Below are 20,368 nucleotides of genomic sequence, written 5' to 3'. Positions count from 1 at the left end.
TGGTGTCTTCTGGAAACTTACTAACTGTACCTCTTGTGCTCGCATCCAAATCATTTATGTAAATGACAAAAAGTAGAGGGCCCAGCACCGACCCTTGTGGCACTCCACTGGTCACAGGTCTCCAGTCTGATAAACAACCCTCCACCACCACCACTTTTCTAGATGTCTTCTACCTTTGAGCCAGTTCTGTATCCAAATGGCTAGTTCTCCCTGTATTCCATGAGTTCTAACCTTGCTAATCAGTCTCCCATGGGGAACCTTGTCAAACGCCTTACTGACGTTCATATAGATCACATCTACTGCTCTGCCCTCATCAATCCTCTTTGTTACTTCTTCAAAAAACTCAATCAAGCTTGTGAGACATGATTTCCCACGCACAAAGCCATGTTGACTATCCCGAATCAGTCCTTGCCTTTCCAAATACATGTACATCCTGTCGCTCAGGATTCCCTCCAATGACTTGCCCACCACTGAGGTCAGGCTCACCGGTCTATAGTTCCCTGGCTTGTCTTTACTGCTCTTTTTAAACAGTGGCACCATGTTCACCAACCACCAGTCTTCCGGCACCTCACCTGTGACTATCGATCTTATACTTCAAAGCAAGCACAAGCATTACATGTACCTTAGACGACAGTATAAAGGTTGGAACACCACATGTTGATTTATTGGGTTTGAGAAGTTTATACTTTATGTTCTGCAGCAGGGAGGTCACAGATGTGTTGTGCTAAACAGCACTTAGGCGAAAACCCTGATGGAGTAACATTGAAGAAAGCACCAATGACAATCCATCATCAGGTGATGGGTGCATTTTTGGCACAATGGAAAGTTTTCTGTCACCTTGAAAGGGCATGGAGGATTTTGGTTCTTACTTGGAGGACACCTCTAAGTCGTTTGACAGTCTTCTGTCATTAGCGAGCAGCAAATCTAAGATAATGGAGGGTAACAATGATATAAATAGTGTTCGTCTTTCAGCTCTTCCACTCCATTGACTCTGTTCTGCTTGTCTGCTGTGTTGCAGATCTGGCTCCAATGTGCCTTTTTGAATACAAGCCATTAAACTCTGTGCTTTCCCTCTGAGGGTATAACAACGCTGCCTGCTAAATCCAGGAACTCACATCAATCACTCCAAAAACACTTTGAGTACTACCAGAGATTTTGCAAAAGAAGACAATATTCAAAATCAACTTCAATATAATTGGAACAGGCTCTTTAAGTAATCAAGTGCAGGGCCCCTCTGATACTGAATAATGAGTCTTCTTAATCTAAGTTTGTAAATATCAGGCCAAATCATCTGGTGCCTCTGTTTGACATCATGACAGCATCAATTAGGAGGTGTTCAGTGTTCACAGGGGATCCTTGCACCAATGTTCCTTCCTGTAAAGGACATATGCCAAATGCATCATAACATTTGAAGGTATGGTGAGCTCCATTTGGAGATCTTCTTCCTTCTGTAGCACTATCTCCTGCAATGCTACAGATGTGAATTTTCCTCCCTAAAGGTCTCTTCAAATCTTCTGTCATGTTTCAGTCAACATTTCTGGATGTCAGCCTGGAGTTGTTCTATTTGTCTTTGACCTGTTTTCTGACTAATGGTTTGAAGAAATTGACTCCTATTATTGGACTACATTCAATAATCCCTTTTTTCTAGATTTATTTCAGGTTGCTTTCTTCATTCAATATTAGCTGCATTTTTTCTTCGTTCTCTCCCAAAAGAATCGTAGACATATTTCTGCAAATCTTTAAATCAGATGGCTATCATAATTAGTAAGAAGGTTTCTCACTAACTTGCCTAAGCCCTCAAAAAACCACAGTGACTTTCTCTTACCTTACTTCTCTCTTTCACTTAATAATGAATGAAGCTTTGCATCTTCTCTGAGTCTCATTTCCTTTGGTTTGCAATAATCTTCACTCATCTCACTCTTTCTTTCTATTATTTCACCATCATTAAGTTTCTTTTCATTCCATTCACCAGATCTTTTGAAGATATGACATCATCATATAATTATCCATATAATGTTTACAATCCCATTTTTTAAATCTTTGAAACAGCAATACTTCTCCGATCGCGAAGTCATTTAACAGTTTTAATCAGTTCATGAGCACCAAAGCAAATGTAACAGCCCATAATGCAATGTTAATGACATTCACCTTTGTGAAAAAATGCCACAGCCTTTTCAGGTAGATGACAGATAAACACAAATATCCCAAAACTGCTGTTCAAGTTTTTCCAGTCTGGCATTAGCTTTGAGAAAATGGCATTTGTTTGTCTACCACACCTTTGGAATGGTTGAGGCTGCGGTTCTTGAACATTAGATACAAAGTAAGCTCTTCACGATTTGGAGATGCCGGTGTTGGACTGTGGTGTACAAAATTAAAAATCACACAACACCAGCTTATAGTCCAACAGCTTTAATTGGAAGCAAAATTGTGTCCTCCACAACCACCTGATGCAGGTGCAGTGCTCCGAAAGCTAGTGTCTTCCAATTAAACCTGTTGGACTATAACCTGGTGTTGTGTGATTTTTAACTAAGCTCTTCACATAAGGTTAAGTCGCATCCATTCCAGTCCAACTATCTGCTCAGCCATATGATGTGTTGATAACTCTTAGTCAACATCTTTAGCACCGACAATTAACTATTACCGAAGAGAACACCCATTAAAGTAAGTTTATTTTTCTACTATTATCTCCATTTGCAATAACCCCTCCCTACTTTACTTTTATAGCTTTCCTAAAAAAGAGTAAAGACTATCTTCCTTTCCCTATCATTTCAAAACAATGCATACTGTTATGAGGATGTGTTACCTGAAATAGTCATTTGAAATATCATTGACTGGCACATATCTATATCTTGGATTTTTTTAAAAGCATGCTTTGTAAAGCAAAGGAGATTGGGCGCAGAAGAGGGAGTATTACTTTTGCAAAGAACTCAAGAAGCTCAACTGGAGTCATTGAATCTGCAGTGCATTTAGACAGAGACTACATGACAATCAGAATCCAGAAGCGTCTGGCTCATAACGCCTTCAGTCTAGGCCTCGTCCTCATGGGATCCAACATTGAGATGGTAATTTCATTTTTTTTGCCTCTTGCGAGGTGGGGATCTTGTGGATGGGTGGGGGTGGAGTGTCAGTGGAGTTAGTAGCAAAGGAAGGGGGTTGACTTAAAGAGACCACTATTTGATTTATGCTTGCCCCCAGATAATGAAATTTGGATACCTCCCTCAACACAACCTGGCAAGTAGGTCTCTCTGGTTACACAGTCAGGATAAACATTTTATGTTTGGGCTGGGAGGCAGGTATTCAGAGAGATGGTATGTTGCAGCCCTTAAGTAGTTATTAATTGACCACATAAGGGTCTTAATTGGTGGTGGGTTGAGAAAGTGTCCATTGAATTTCTTACCCAGAACTTAATTGATGCAATGGTAGGATGCATGTGAGTACATTTCCAGAGCTAACTTGTTGAAGTATTCCCCTTTTTCTGGAGTTCTCCCACGATTTTCAAGGAGGAGAAAGTTCTAGCCACTGGTTTTGAATACAGAGTGTAATAACGACACCTTGTTTGGCGCAACAACATTTGTCTGTTTCTTTAGATTTCTTGAAAACAGTCGCAGAAAAGTTTGTGAAGGCATTATTACTGCAAGTGGAGGATTTCTACAGGAAGTTAAAATCTATAGCATTGTCTCCAGAAACATGAATTCAGCCAAGCTTAACCAATCCAGGAAGACACCCAAGTGGCAACAGTTTGTATACAAAATCACTTCGGCTATAGAGCAACATTTGAACAAAATGTGAATAATTGTTCCTCTTAAATTTAACTGTTACTTGGCCCCGTGAGATAGCTTTTATATTTTCTTTCCCCAGAATTGGAGGTTGTGTGTGCTTGTGGGTTATTTTTCAAGAAGGATATTTCTATACGTTTTCATGGTTGTGCATTTGTTTTCGCATCTTCACTCGAAAACTTCTGATTGCAAAATACTGGTTCTTCATTTGTTCCTAAAAAGACTGGACTGACTTCTGCCTGATACTGTTCTATACGGTTTGTTTTCAGACTCTGTAGTGACCAGTGAGGGAGTTGGATAAAAAAAGGAATCAGTCCACCCCTCCTAACACAGCCTTGCCAATATTGAGTTTTCCCCTTTAATTAGAGTTTCAAGGTTCAGAGAACCCCCCTATCTTGCCTTGCCTTTTAGCTCAAACACAAAGTCAAGCAGATTTTCTTGTTTATCAGGAATTATCAACAGAGAGTAGATGTGTTGCTGTAAGGCAATGTGGTATGTCCATCACATATTTGCATCTTCTGCCATCACGCTACATTGCAAGCACAATGAATGTGTTTAAGCCATCTGGCCATGTCTCAGTCCCAGAGAACAGTTCTCAGTCAAGACAAGGGAGACATTCTTCGGTAAAGGAGTCCCAGCACATTAAGTCAAGAGCATCAGTCACTAAAAATCCAGAGGGTTGTACACAGTCAGTTGGCTGATTGGGCAGTCAGGTCCAAGCAATCCAAAACTTCATTGACTGGGGAGTGGGCCATTGTCAACTCTACAGCTCCAGTGCTTGGGAAGTTGTGGTTTAGTCAGTCAGGGAATCACACAGATATCAACAGGGGCCTGATCGTACATCTATCCACGCTATCTATCCAAGTCATTCAGGGGTATGGGCCACTGTCAGCCCTGAGTTCAGCTCAGTGAACACAAGGGATGTTATCAGGGCTCACTGTTGTGATAGAGAAATGGGGTAGTCCATTCTGTGGATTGGAGGCAATATGCTGAGATGCAGAGATAACACTTATTGAGAAGGAGGGATTCTCAATGTAATGAGGGAGGTGATCGTGCATTGTAGGAGATGGAGGACTGTGGGAGGGGTATTCATCAACAGTTACAATGATCCTGACTTTGGCATGTGTACAACACAACATAATGTTTGACATGACTGAGCTGAAACATCAGGGCCCAGGGTGATGAAATCATAATTGAATGAGATTTGTGGGAATATGTGGAAGCTCGATGTGCAAAAAAGAAAGGAATGTGGTGTTTGCAGAGGGGGGTGGGGGGCAGTGTGAGGCGGTGGGGGTTAGCATAGCACACTATGACTCTCTGTGCCAGCCATGCCCTGCACAGCCTTCTGGATTCAAGTGACTCAAATGTAAATTAGAAATCGGACAACTGCCTGTGTGGAATTTGCATGTTTTCCCCGTGTCTGCGTGGGTTTTCTCTGGGTGCCCCAGTTTCCTCCCACAATCCATAGAGGTGCAGGTTAGATGAATTGGCCATGCTAAATTGCCTGTAGTGTTCAGGGATGAGTAGGTTAGGTGCATTAGTCAGGGGAATGGGTCTGGGCGAATTACTCATTGGAGGGTAGATATGGACTTATTGGGCCAAATGGCCTGTTGCCACACTGTAGGGAATCCTACAAAATTCTATTCTATAAGTAGAAAATAACTGCACCATAACCAGAATGTATAGAGTAAGTGTTTTGTTTTCTCTCTGTACAGTCAGATCGACCAAGATCTTACTGAATTACTAATCAAGGAGATAAATGACCTATTCCTGTTCCTAATTCAACTGTTCAAATCTTAACCAACTTTGAAGCAGGGGCAGGAAAATACCAAAGTATTGTCATTTCTGAAAAATTCAGTGTGATTCATTTTAAGTAAACTACATAAGAATTCTCGTTTCGTGTCAGTCAGGGTATCAATTGTTTCAGCTAATTTCTTCCCAAATGGGCAAACTGCTGCCATATTTAGGCCCTAACTGGGATTAATGGGAACAGCAAAGCTGTACAACCCAAGCTGGCAGCAACATCCCAGACAATCTGATTTTTAATAGTTTTTCCGATATATCTCAACACAATGAAAATTAGTCCTCCCAAGGGTTACTTCACAGATCATAGTCATACATTTAGCACTTATCCTTTGTTTCTTATTATGTAGCAGCAATTTATTATGCAATTCATTACATTGTCCTTTATTCCAATAGTTTTCACCTTAGACCTGTCCCTTGTGAGGAAGCTTATCAAATGCATTCTGTAAGTCAAGATCCGTCACATCTGACAATCATTTTGTTACATCCTCCAAGAAATCTTGCTTTAATTAATCTTACTAAGTACAGTCTTTAATTTTCATTATATATACTTGAGTGGCTTAGTTCCAAATGGAATAATTTAGCTTTCTGCTGAAAAATTCAAGAAGATATATGTAAGGCGTAATTTTAACCTGCAAGAACAGGAGATTTGGGAATGGGTGATGGGGAGCTGTTAAAATCAATGTTTCTTAGGAGGGAGGTACACTGGATGGAGATATACAGGAGGATAACCAAGGTCACAGTTGACACAGCTCATATCACAGGGTTTACAGAGAGAGAGGGACTGTTTCCTTTGATCTCTCTGAAGAGCAGTGCTTCCATAGACTAAAGTGGTCTCGTCACATGATGCCAGCAAGTTTCAGGGTTCTAGAAGAGGGCCAGGTCCAGTCAAGATATCTGGATTAGTGGTGCTGGAAGAGCGCAGCAGTTCAGGCAATCCGAGGAACAGTAAAATCGACGTTTCAGTCAAGATATGTCAGCCACTAACAATGAAGCTGGTCACTGTTGAACTTTTCAAAGCCTGTTGGTGAAAATAAGATGAGGAGTGAATCGTCACTGTGGTTTTAAATCTATTCACCAAGTGAAACATTACAAATCTAAAATGAATAATCACACAACATCGAGTCATAGTCCAACAGATTTATTTGATTAGATTATTCACAGTATAGAAGCAGGCACTTCAAGTCCACACCGACCCTCCAAATATAACCCACCCAGACCCATTCCCTCTGATTAATGCACCTAACACTAAGGGCAATTTAGCATGGCCAATTCACCCGACCTGCACATCTTTGGATTGTGGGAGGAAACCAGAGTACCCAGAGGAAACCCACACAGACACAGGGAGAATGTGCAAACTCCACACAGACAGTTGCCGAGGTGGGAATTGAAGCTGGGTCCCTGGCGCTGTGAGGCAGCAGTGCTAACCATTGAGCCACCGTGCTGCCATAAAACACTTTCAGACTGCTGCTCCTTCAACAGGTGATTGTTGAGGTTAAGATCATGCTCACAGAATTTATAGCCAAAGGAGTCCAGGGTCATGGAGATGTGATATAGTAAACAATCTTAGATTAAAACTTTCACCTTTTGTAATGGGATATGTTGGTTTCTGTTCTTTGATATGTAAATCCCAGAAGTTCTTTTAAATTGCATTCTCAAGATAGCTCAGGTTTTTAACCAATAGGTGTGAAGTCTGTCTCTGTCCCAATGCTATGTCAGACCGACAAGCCCTTTGTATAGTTCTACAGAGTTTTACATGGATTCGTGCAACAAGATAAAATTATTATACACTCTCCGCACTCACATTGACACACGCACCCTCTCACACATACCCCATCACACTAACACATACACACATATACACACACAATCTATCACGTCCACTCACACCGACACACACACTCGTATACACACTCAATCTATCACGAACACTCACACCCACACACACTCGTATACACACTCAATTTATCACGTGCACTCACACCCACACCCACACACACACACTCATATACACACTCAATCTATCATGTGCACTCACACACACTCGTATACACACTCAATCTATCACGTGCACTCACACCCACACACACACATTCGTATACACATTCAATCTATCACGTGCACTCACGCACACACACACTCATATACACACTCAATCTGTCACCCCTACATGCGCATACGTACACGCTTTTGCAGAATTACATTTTTTTGCTGCATAAATCCATGTAAAATGCTGTAGAACTATACAGAGAGCTTGTCAGTCTGACATAGCATTGGGACACAGATAGACTTCATACCTATTCTTTAAAAACCTGAGCTATCTTGAGAATGTCAAAGGCTGCCTTTGACATTCTGTGCTGAGACCCCTCAGTGAGTGTGATCCCCTCTACTTGACTGAGACTTACTGACAACCAAGGCAAGCATCTCGCCTTTGTGTTGATATTAATTGGCACATCAAGACATCAGTACTATAAGTCTGGTATCTCTGGCTGAGGGAACAAAGGCAAATAGAAGAAGGCAAGGCAAGACAGAGGTGTTGTGAGCATCCAGGTAGGTTCAAAGTGAGTGACCAATCTTACAGCAAGTGAAGATCCCAGAGCTACAGACTGATCCAGTCCATGAGCTGGAAGCATGTCAATGAGCCCATGATTCCTTGCTGCAATAGTGAAATGTTAGTTATCTGTGCATCCTGAGGTGCAGCATCAAAGTGCTTTTGAGAGTTCCTAGATGGCGGCACACATAAATTGACAATGTCTGTGGACATGGCAGCACATGTGACTGGTGCATATGGAGCGTGCTCTGAGTACTCAGTGTCCAACATGGTGGTTATTGGAGGAAGCGTTGAGCTGAAGTGGCCGGGAACCATTTGGACTTTCATGGTAAGAATTCTTAATATCTAGCTTTATCTGCTGGGTTTGATAGGAGTGAAAATTGGATATTAATGAGTTTGACTGTCCATGGTATTTAACAAGTAGTAATCCTTATTAACTCACCAAGCAGCTTATGAAAAGCTTAAAAGATGGCAAGAGGTGCTCCTGCCATCAAGGTTAGCCTCACAGGACCTCTCATCTGATGGTGCCAAAAATCTCGGCATAGCCCACGTCACACAATCATATAGTATTCTGCCCTATGATACCAATGACATCTAAAACTAATTTCCACAGCTGGAAGAATGAGTTGCAGAAGATTAATTTCAGTTATTAATTTTACTTTTTTTCATGATTTCAACGTTTTTTTTCCCCAATTTCAATTAAATACAATTTATTCACTTTGAAGTGCTGTAATGTTCTGTTGCTCCAAGTGCATAAGCCTGAACAAAAGTGATAGGAATGACCAACCCATGTGCCTTTTAATTATTCTGATTTTAAGGAACTACATTCAGTTATCATGTTTCCCTGCTTACCTTTCTTCAACTTAAAGCAACGAATTCTAATAATTGCATACCAATTATTTATGTAATTATATGAGTCACAGAAATTGTGGGATGGCCCGATGGGAAACAATTAATAAGGAAATTAATTTCATGAGTGAAGTATATTGAATATTTCATGAGAGATGCAAATCATGCCATAGTATTCTATTTAGGCTATTAATGTTGAATTATAGTTTTGAAATTATTAATGTAGTTTTAGATTTCCTTTGGTGTTATTTGATTGAGAACTGCCACAGGTATGTCTGTTAATATTTTAGTGGATCTTAGTGAGAGAGTTTGCATCCTTGGTTAGGATCAAAAGGACCTTCTTGAAGCTCGATTGGTGATAAGATTACCTTTTTTATGAACACTGCTCTCACTATAGGTTAAAGTCTAGCACAATGCTTAACACAAAATCATCTTTCTCCCAAATCTCATCATGTGTTTTCCGACTGTGCTGATGACATAGATTGGCTATTGACCTTTAACATTAATCCTTTACACGCCATTATGGAGTGACAGTAATAAACCAGAAACAATTTAATTTGCACAATTCAAGATGAACATTAAATATCCACTGCTTTTTCAACAATGGAATAGAATGCTAAGTTCAAATAAGTTAAGCCATGAATAGTTCTTGAATTTAGCCACCATTAGACAGCTTTTGATTTGATGATTTATTGCTATTACCAATCACATGGACAGTATTCTTTATCGTTGTTGTAAAGGTCTCCCAAAAAATCATGTAGAAATAGGAAACTTAGATTTGCCAGACTCCCAATATGCCATTATCCTTTTGATCTTAATCGCACTGGAGATTCATGTCAATTTTTATGTATTTTGTGCGGGTATTACCATGTCATTTGCATCAATGGTAAAATGACATTGCCAGAGTGATTGAAATATTTTTACAGGAAATTCTAGGAGGATTTTATCTGATGAAAACAAATTACCAAGTTATTTAAACAAAAACAATCAATTTTCAGCATAACGTTGCAGCATTTGGATATATATTTAACTAAACTTGGTACTGTGGGAAGTTGGGAGTCTTAGTGAATCTAAGTTTTCTATTTTTATTTGGAAGCTTTTACAAAAGCGATAGAGGATACTGTTATTGTAATTTGAAAAAGCATCGCTCTATCCATAAAAGTCCATAGGTGTTAGCTAACTATCCATTTCAGATGTGATGCCTTTACATGGCATACCTCTGCTGATGGCTGAAGAGGACAATCTGTGAAAGGCAGGTTCTGCCATAGGTGCTGGACATGAACCTACTGAATGTTGTTGTGATGCTGAGTCACTGTAGTCACTAGTCAGTGCATGCTACCCCACAGAACATGTCACCATTTTGCCTTATCATCAGACAGTTGTGCAAATTAACACTTAGTACTTTAAAGGATTAAAGTACATCACAAGATAACCTCTAACCATCCTAATTTAAAGAACTGTGTGAGCTAATCAATGTCTTCAGCTTCTTTTTTAGTGTGAAAATATTTTAACAGCTGAAATGTTTACTTATTCTTAAGTTCAACCTGATATTCATAAAACACAATCATGTAACTCAGATGTCATGTAATTAACTATTAAGCAATGTTCATTGAACATAAAAGGTTCATAAAGATTGAGCCCATGCCCTGCCTAAGACCTTGCAATAACGACCTTCCACAAATGGCATTATAGCCAAATGGCATATTAGTTTCTTAGACTAATACCAGCCAAAATGATTGATTTGGTGAGTCTACACAAAATATTCAAGATCATATCCATCAATGTTAGATTTTTACCACAGTAAGGACCTTTCTCATTGTAAAAATAATCAATACATAATACAGTCTAGTCTGTACTACTGTGTTACTGCTGTTTAGCGCCTGATATCTGTTCAGAAGGCTTCAGAGTTTATACCCTTCGAGGTCTTTGGTTTTGAAGTATCTGGATTTGATCATTTAAAGATCAATAAAAAGACACAATTAAACTTTTCTTTTTCAGCAGCACATTTCTTGGAATTCATATGGTTCCAGATAATTGCCGGTCTTGTTTTTTTTTGAACTCACCTTAAGGAAAACATCTGTCTGCTTTTTCACAATTTGGAGAGAGCTAGTTCAGATTTGCAGTTGCAAAGTAGCCTGCTCAAAGCAAGAAACTTCCAAGCTTAGCTTTCCTGTTTTCTGGAAAATAAACCTTGTTGTGAGTTCAGTGTGATATCTGAGTCATGGTCTAGCTACTCTTGCACGGCAAGCCTCTGAAAGTGTTTATCAATATTTTCTAAAAGCCTATATCAACAAAAGTGCATAGCAACAACTATAAGTGTTCAAGACTACAAACTGTATATTCCTTTGATCTTACTTTTGTAATGGGCTCTATCTCTTTTCATGTTTGTGCCTGTCTGTATGAATACTCGATGTTGACCCTTTATTATTGTTCCTCAACATTAGTATATAATAAAATTGCTCTTTAGTGCATCCTGGAAACCCTTACAATTACCTCTCACTATAATACCATAAACATTGCAACGGCATTTTTACATGAAGAAGGTAACAGGTTCATCCTCAAAAGCACAAAAGTCTTACTTGTGGCCAACAAAGAGGTTTAAAAGAGGTGACTCAATTCAGTTTTCTTCACCTTTGTGTGCTAAAACATTTGACCAAAAGCCATCCGAACATCTCAAGACTTATCCTTATAGCCTTCAAGAACTAGAACATATTGACTAGTAATGCTTTCATTCAGTGAATCTCTGTAGAGAGAAATCACTTTGTTTTCCCTTTAGGTAGTATGTGTGCTTGCATGTGTGTGTTTTGGGTTTTTCAAAGGATATTTTCTTACAATCTTACATTTATATTTTCTTACAATCAAATACTTGTTGAACTATATTTTTAAATCATTGTTGCAGCTCCAATGCAACTTTGTCTTAACATCAATAGATTATTTTTAAGCAGTGCTTGTTAGCTGTAAATAGTGCATGTCACAAATAATATTATGTCATAATAGTGATAAAATACAGACTGTTTATTTTTAAATCCCATCCCATCTAGGTAATACGTAGGATGTTCATGAACTGAAAGGGTTACAAAAATGAATAAAACCTCTTTCTTAAAATGCCCATAGCAATTAGCTGACCACACAAGTTAGCCAAACTTCATGAAAGCAATGTAGAAAATGAGAAATCATCTGAACTGAAATTAACATTTTTATCAAAACACATTGAAACTAGTTTACCTAGTCAGGCATGAAAATATACTCATCTCCTATTTTCAGTCATACCTTTATGATAAGTTTATTAGCGATGAAAGTGATAGCTGACAATTATAAAATTTGCAAACATTGAACTCAGTCATTGGAATACACAAAGCCAGCTGTATTTTAGGGAGTTGCTTTTGCAGAGCTAAAGGAAGTGGATTGAAACTAGAAACAGTTGGAGAAACTGTTCTCATGCCTCTCAAGAAGGAATATTGTACAGTTACAGAATTGCTGAGAAAGAAAAATCAAAGCACTTAGAACTCAAAAAACATCTGAAATGTTCACTTCTGCTGAGCAAACAAAACAGAATATGTATGTTTTAAGGACACTAGTAAACGACTGCAAACTGTATACTCCTTTGATCTTACTTTTGTAATGGGCTCTATCTCTTTTCATGTTTGTGCCTGTCTGTATGAATACTCGATGTTGACCCTTTATTATTGTCCCTCAACATTAGTATATAACAAAATTGCTCTTTAGTGCACCCTGGAAACCCTTACAATTACCTCTCACTGTAATACCATAAACATTGCAACTGCATTTTTACGTGAAGAAGGTAACAGGTTCATCCTCAAAAGCACAAAAGTCTTATTTGTGACCAACAAAGAGGTTTAAAAGAGGGGACTCAATTCAGTTTTCTTCACCTTGCTGTAACACTGAGACCTCTGCTGGTGTGGGTGAACAATGAAAAGCATGAAATATACTGGTGGTCCTCAGAAATCATACTGGGCAGACATCACGTGGTTGGCATGCATTCCACTCAATGGGCATGGTTTAATCAAATGTTATAACTTCCAGGCCAACCAATTTTGTAACACAGAATGCTTGGATTCTGGAATAGGAATTTGTTTATTGGTGCAATGTGATGCTTCCAAAATTTTCTTAAAAATCAAAAGTATATACTTTCCATGTTCAAATGTCTAATGTACTTGCATTGCATTCCTATCTGCAATGTTGACATTCATGAATTTAAAGTAACCAGCTTTGCAAACTCTGTATAAAAATGGTAAAATGTCAAAAATAGATTAATTATTCAATAAATTAAAAATTAGGATTTATCTCCTTTAAAAAAAAAGTTCACTAACATTAACAGTTATTACAAATCATTTTCATAAATATTCAATGAAAACTATATAAGTTTTGCAATAATTTGCAATAGACAACTTTTCTGAATTTTTTACTTAATCTTTTGGAAACAACTTCACTGTTTTGGCAGTTCTTCAAACTGAAATTCAAAAGCCTCCGATCAAATAAGAATAATTTATATAACAGCTTTCTGCCATAAAAAAATTTATAAACTCAGGCTTTCTTTATGGAAACAGCAAGTAATTTTCTGAGTGTATTACTTTTTTTTAAACTTCTAATGAAGTGTCTTGTCAAGTTATTTCACCATGTTTCAAGTGCAGATGCAATGGCTATAAAATTATTTGAGATGTTATTGAGAATCTATACTTCATTGATGCCACCTCCCTTTGTAATTATTTCACAATCTTTGATTTCCTAGATCTGAAAGCCCACACAAGCCTTTCATCAGCATTACTCATTCGTTCCTTTCTGCCATCAGTTCATTATTATTAATTGGAAATCAGAAAAAATAAAGAAATGAGAATTAAAAAGCATTCAGCAAAGGAAATTAATGGGGTTGAGTTGTTTATACTTCAATGCAAGGAATATTATAAACAACACAGATGAATTAAGGGCACAAATGGACACATGGCAGCATGTACTCTGTCCAGGTTTTTTTTTAACAATATATGACAAGCCCAATGAGAGGCGATGCAAATCTGGATTTAGTTTTGGGAAAAAAAGATGGGAAAGTGAGCAAAATGACAGTGGGCAACCATATCAGGACATAGACCACAATTCATTTAGACTTAGTGTTATTATGGAAAGGACAAGATAAATCAGGAGTTAATGGTTTTAACTGGTGGAAGGCAAATTTTACAAAACTGAGATGTGTGTTGGCTGGGGTTGACTGGACAGGAAGCTAAAGGATAAGTCAGTGGTAAAACAATGGGAGGCACTGAGAAATGAGATCCTTGAGGCACAAAGCAGACATGCCCCCTCCAAAAATAAGAGTGCTACTGCCAAATGTAGAACCCTATGGTGTCTAGAAAAAATACAGGGCATTTTAAACAGGAAAAGTAAGCTTGTGATAATCATAAAAAATTCAACACTGAAGACAGCCCACAGGAATACAGAAAGTATGGGATCTAGTTAAAAAAAAGAAAAAAGGAAATCAAATAAAGTGCATGAAAAAGAAAAGCAGCAAGATAAAGGAAAATCTAAGGACACTTAACCAGTATATGAAGAGAAAAAGGGTGGTTAAAGAAAAAGTGGGACCTATTGGAAATGAAGAAGGGAACTTGTGTGAAGATGCAGAAGATATGGGAAGAATTTTAAATGACTTTTTTAGTCTCCATTTTCACAAATGATATGGATGATGTAGATGTAGTAATCCGGGAGGTATGATTGGTAAGTTTGCAGTTTGTAGTGAACAGAGAAAAAGGTTACCTTAGAATACAATGGGACATTGATCACATGGGCCGATGGCCCAAGGAGTGGCAGTTTAATCTAGATAGATTTGAGGTGCTACATTTTGGGGGGTAAAGTCAGGATAGGACTTACACATTTCATAGTAAGGTCCTGGGGAGTGTTGCTGAACAAAGAGACCTTGAAGTGCAGGTTTATAGTTCCTTGAAAGTAGAGTCACAAGTGGGTAGGGTAATGAAGAAGGCATTTGGTATGCTTGCCTTTATTGGTTAGTGCATTCAGTATAGGAGTTAGGAAGGCATTTTATTGCTATACAAGACATTTGTTAGGCCACTACTGGAATACTGCATTCAGTTATGTTCTCCCTGCTATAGGAAAGATGTTGTGAAACTTGAAAGATTTACAAGAATGTTGCCAGGGTTGGATGGTTTGAACTGTAAGGAGAAGCTGAATAGGATCGGGCTATTGAGAGAGGTATCTAATGTCACAGATCTTGGCATACAAGTGCATAAGTCACTAAAGGTAGCAGTACAGGCAGATGAGGTTGTAAAGAAGGCATATGGAATGCTCTCCTTCATTGGCAGAGGTAAAGATTACAAAGTAGGGATATAATGATGAAACTGTATAGGACATTGGTGAGGCCATAATGAGAGTATTGTGTACAGTTCTGGCCACCACATTACAGGAACGACGTAATTGCTCTGACAAGAGTACAGAGATGATTTAGCCACAAGGAGAGATTGGAGAGGTTGGGGTTGTTTTCCTTGGAACAGAGAAGGCTGGGGGGGCAATATGATTTCAGGTGTATACAATTCTAAGGGGTATAGATCGAATAAACAGAAGGATCCTGCTCCCTTTGACAGAGAGTTCAAAAACCAATGGTCATAGATTCAAGATAAGTGACAAAGGGATATCTGGAATTTGCTACCTGAATCAGTGCTGGAGGCAGCAACCCTAAACTTTTTAAAAAGGTACCTGGATCTGCACCTTAAGGGCTGCAAACTGTAAGGATATGGGCCATGTGCAGGAAATTGAGAGTCAAAAAATACATCTGGCTGGTCTTTGTATCAGCATGGACAAGATGGGCCAAATGGCCCCTTTCTGTTTTGTATCATTTTTATGGTTCGATTCCATGAATACTACTGAAAAACTCCTAATTTTCCATATTTTCATTGGTATGAATTTTTACCTTATTGTGCCCATTTTTTGTTAAAGATTTGGCCTTTAAGCAGCCAGTTTTGAATTATAATCTCCCATGCATTAATGTTCTTAGTGGTATGGCAGCTGTTCCTTTCAAAGCAAACCTTAACACTTGTTTTAGCGTGCTGATGTCTCAAGTACTTATTGTGAGCACGGTGGCTCAGTGGTTAGCAAATTGGCTCAGTGGTTAGCATTGCTGTCTAATAGTGCCAGGGATTTGGATTTGATTCCAGCCTCAGGTGACTGTCTGTGTGGAATTTGCACGTTCTCCCAGTGGCTGCATGGGTTTCCTCCGGGTGCTCCAGTTTCCTCCCACAATCGAAAAACGTACAGGTTAGGTCAATTGGCTGTGCTAAATTGCCCATAGTGTTGTGGTCAGGGATGTGTAGGTTAAGTGCATTAGTCAGTGGTAAATGTAGAGAAATAGGGTAAGGGAATAGGTCTGAGTGGGTTACTCTTCAGCGGGTCAGTGTGGACCTGTTAGGCCAAATGGCCTGTTTCCACACAGTAGGGATTCTATGATTTATAGTTAAGTCAGGCACTTGTGCTGAGACATTCTAATCTTATTCTATAATCTGAAAATTTTCAGAATTCAGAAGTCCCTTAATCTCAATCATTTGGAACTGACAGGCTAACAATGTACTTGAATATGTAATCCAGGATCAAAACTCTAATGCATGTACAAATGGTATTGAACATTTTTAATGTCATTTTAAAGGCATGTATATAGATGTTGACTGAAATGTTAATGTTCTATTGATCAATTTATTGCTGCATTAATATAACTACATCAAGCCACCATTCTTAAAAATATCAAGCAATATTTTTATTATTTTTAGACGAATTTCATTTTCAAATGCTGCCCAAACTGTGATGGTTCATGTCAGATATTTTAATTAATGATATGTAACTGAGATTAAACACAAATTCAAAACAAAAACAGTTCTTGAAAATGAGGAAAGTTTTATCTGCAAAATATGTCACCATTGTTGCTATCTCCCAAAACAAAATCATCCCACACAACTGGTATATACATCCAAAGATATTAGCTTATAGTTCACTGGGGATTTGGCTGTGGGCCTAATCTACAAAAACTGGGAAGTAACAGATTACATTGAGATGATAGTAGGAGGGGTGTTTTACGACTGGAAGACTGTATCTATGGTGTTTTACAGGGTTTGGTGCTGGGGCCCTTGCTGTTTGTTGTGTACATTAATGGTCTCAACAAGAATGTAGGAAGTGTGCTCAATAAATTTACAGATGACATGAAAATTAGAAAACTGGGGTGTGATGTTTCGTGAAAAGGTAAGCCTTAGACTACAGGACAATATAGCTGGACAGGTCAGACAGACTGGTCAGTGGCAAATAGAATTCTGAAAAGTGGGAGGTTTTATTTTATAAGAGGCAAGAGAGCACAGGTTGAATGATAGGACCCAGGAAACTCAGAAGGATTGGTATGCATGTCCACAGAGCCTTATTGGCAGCAAGACAGGTGGAGTAGGTAGTTCCAAAGCACATGAGATACCTGCCTTTATTAGTCAAGGCATTGAATACAAAACCAAGGAGGTCTTACTGGAGCTGTGTGTTATGTTTGATAGGCCACAGCTGGAGTATTGTGTTGCACTGTGGTCATCATACTCTCAAAAGGATTTGGTTTGCACAAGAGAGGGTGCAGAGGAGATTTACCAGAATTTATTGGGGCTGGAGTTATTAAGCTCTGCAGAGAGACTAAATAGGCAGTAGTCATTGTATTTAGAGCAGAGGAGGCCGAAGGGGGATCTGTTTGAGGTGTACATAATTGTGAGGGTCATCGGCAGAGTTGGTAGGGATAAACCTTTTCCCTTTGAAGAAGGGCACCATTGGAAGGGAAGGAGCAGAAGGTTTATGAAGGATTTGAGGAAAAATGCTTAATCCGGTGGGTTGTGGGTACCTGGAATTCACCACCAAAAATTTGATGGAGGCAGGAACCCTCAAGACATTTAAGAACAATGTAGATGAACACACTTGGCGTACCATAGCATACAAGATATGGGCCAATTGCTGGAAAATGGGACTAGAAAAGAAGCATGTTTTTGATTGGTGTGAAACTTATAGGTTGATTAGTTTATTTCCATGGTATAAAACCTCTACGACTGTCACCCAGTGAGCTCACAATCTAGGTCAGATTTGACGTCACGATCTGATGAGGGCACTGCACACATGTGGCACACTGACTCAGTGGTTAACATTGCTGCCTCACAGTTCTGAGTTCAGTTCCAGCCTTAGGTGATTGCGTGGTGTTTGCATGTTCTTCCTGTGTCTGCTAATGTTTCCTCCCACAACCCAAAGATGTGTAAGTTAGGTGGATTGGCCATGCTAAATTGCCCAGTAATATCCAGCAAAGTGCAGGTTAGGTGGATTAGCCATGGTAAATGTGGGGTTACAAGGATAAGGTGGGATGCTGTTTGGAAGGTCAGTGCTGATTTGAAGGGCTAAATGGACTCTTTCTGAACTGTAAGAATTCTATGATTTTCCTGCCACTGATGGAGGATGTGAGAGCTGAGGTTGTTGGCACTCTGAGGATGCTGGAGATCGTGCCCCTACTGATCCCACAAAGGTGGTGAACTTCTAAATTCGATCATAAGAGACCTGATAGAGATACAGAAACAGGAAATCAAACATCAGGCAGAGAGCTTTCATGCCAGAGTTGAGAAAAGGTAGGAGGAGCCTGCCCACAAGGTGAGCACTGCTATGACTCTTAGCATCCTCAAAGCAAGTGGTAACTGCCTTGGAGATCCAAGTCCAGCAGAACTTGCAGTGGCTACCCAATGCTCAGACATTCCCTTCATCACTCTAGCAATGAGTGCAGTGCAGCAATGGTTAGGCAAGAAGGGGATTGCTAAGTTTCTCCTACACAGTTGTACATCAATCATCCTTGGCCTAACCCACTGGAGATGATGGGGTCACTTGCAGAGGGCAGGTAGGGAGACAGCTCTCCCTTGGCGTTTCCTGAGCTGAATTCCACAGGACACCTAACTAGTATTCCTTCTCCCTCTTTTCCTTGAGGAGAACAGGCACCTGGATGAAAGCTCAACTCTTGCCCATTCCCACAGCAGCTTTTCTCCTGCTCCTTCTGCGTGCATTCCTAATTAGCTGACTACTACAAAACCACAGGAAAAACTATCTTACCAATGAGTGAAAGTGATGCTAACTTCAGGACCTTAACACCAGAGTCAAAAAACTCAACCCAATGCTATTAAAATCAATACAATAGATTTCAGAGTGCCATTTGATATAATTTGAACTTAAAATTCGGTAATCCTTTCCATTGGTTCTATCTTATTTAAGTGAATTGCACCAAAAGAAACTAACACAACTAAATGGAAAGCAGTGATCAGTAATGTGATCCATTTCTGGCCCAACATAAACGTTGCACTATTGAGTTTGTGTTTGAAATAGTTTACATAATCCTCATCACATTTGACCATCTCTTTGAGTTCTGTTGCACCAAGACATCTTGTCGAATGTTCAGATAGCACAGATAGTCGCCATTCTAATGTTGTTATTAATCCTCTTCTGCTCAAAACACAGCGCAGATGAATTGTTCTCATCTGCTCCTGAAAGTTTACAATATTTTCTGGGCGAGTTTCCAAGCAACATAGGCATTTTGCATTTATTGTTCCATTGTAAGTTATATTCAGCAAAGATTAGTATGATGCCTCACTGAGGTATGAACATTAAGCTCCACTATTACCAGAGTCACAAATTGCACAAAATTCCTCAATTTGCCTGTCTTTCAATAGAAAACACAAACTGGGTTCCTGTACATATGAGTTGTCAGCATATTATAAACACACACACGAAAACACATACAGGTTATGGATGGAATGTAAACTCGGGAAGTAATTCAGTTATTTCTGTTCACAAGGTGTGCTGAGGTGGTTCTCATGCTGATCACATATTGTTTCTTGGTGACCCTCCTCTGGATGTTTTCGCTGGTTTGTAGGAGACACAGGGTGATTGGTTCCCACCTATAAGATGCCCCTCACCGTTAATTAAAAGTGGCAGCCTGCAGCAACTGCTGGAGTTTTTTCTTCAGGCTTAACAAAGGCTTTCACTGCAGAGAATAAAGACAGTCCCTGAGCCAGTGTTGATCTGATGGCTTCTTCCTAGCTTGTTCCCAGCCCCAAGTTGTTCAGCTACCTGGAAATCAATTACCTATTGTTGGTAGGAAGAAGGCATTTGTCATCAATAATTGGTGACTAATCCATAGATCAATCTTCACTGTTCTCTGCAGTAAAAGCCTGAAGAAAACTTCAGCAATTGCTGCATGAAGTTAGGCATGGACCAGTTGGGCTGAATGGCCTTTATCAGCAGCATGCAGTGCAGTTTGTACATTCTTAAGAACAAGTTTTATCAGAACAATTATTCAAACTTGGAACTGAAATAAAAACCATCCATATTAACACTC

Source organism: Chiloscyllium plagiosum, chromosome 6, assembly GCF_004010195.1.
Source record: "Chiloscyllium plagiosum isolate BGI_BamShark_2017 chromosome 6, ASM401019v2, whole genome shotgun sequence".
In the NCBI taxonomy this organism is placed as follows: Eukaryota; Metazoa; Chordata; class Chondrichthyes; order Orectolobiformes; family Hemiscylliidae; genus Chiloscyllium; species Chiloscyllium plagiosum.
Note: the sequence above shows the minus strand (reverse complement) of the source record.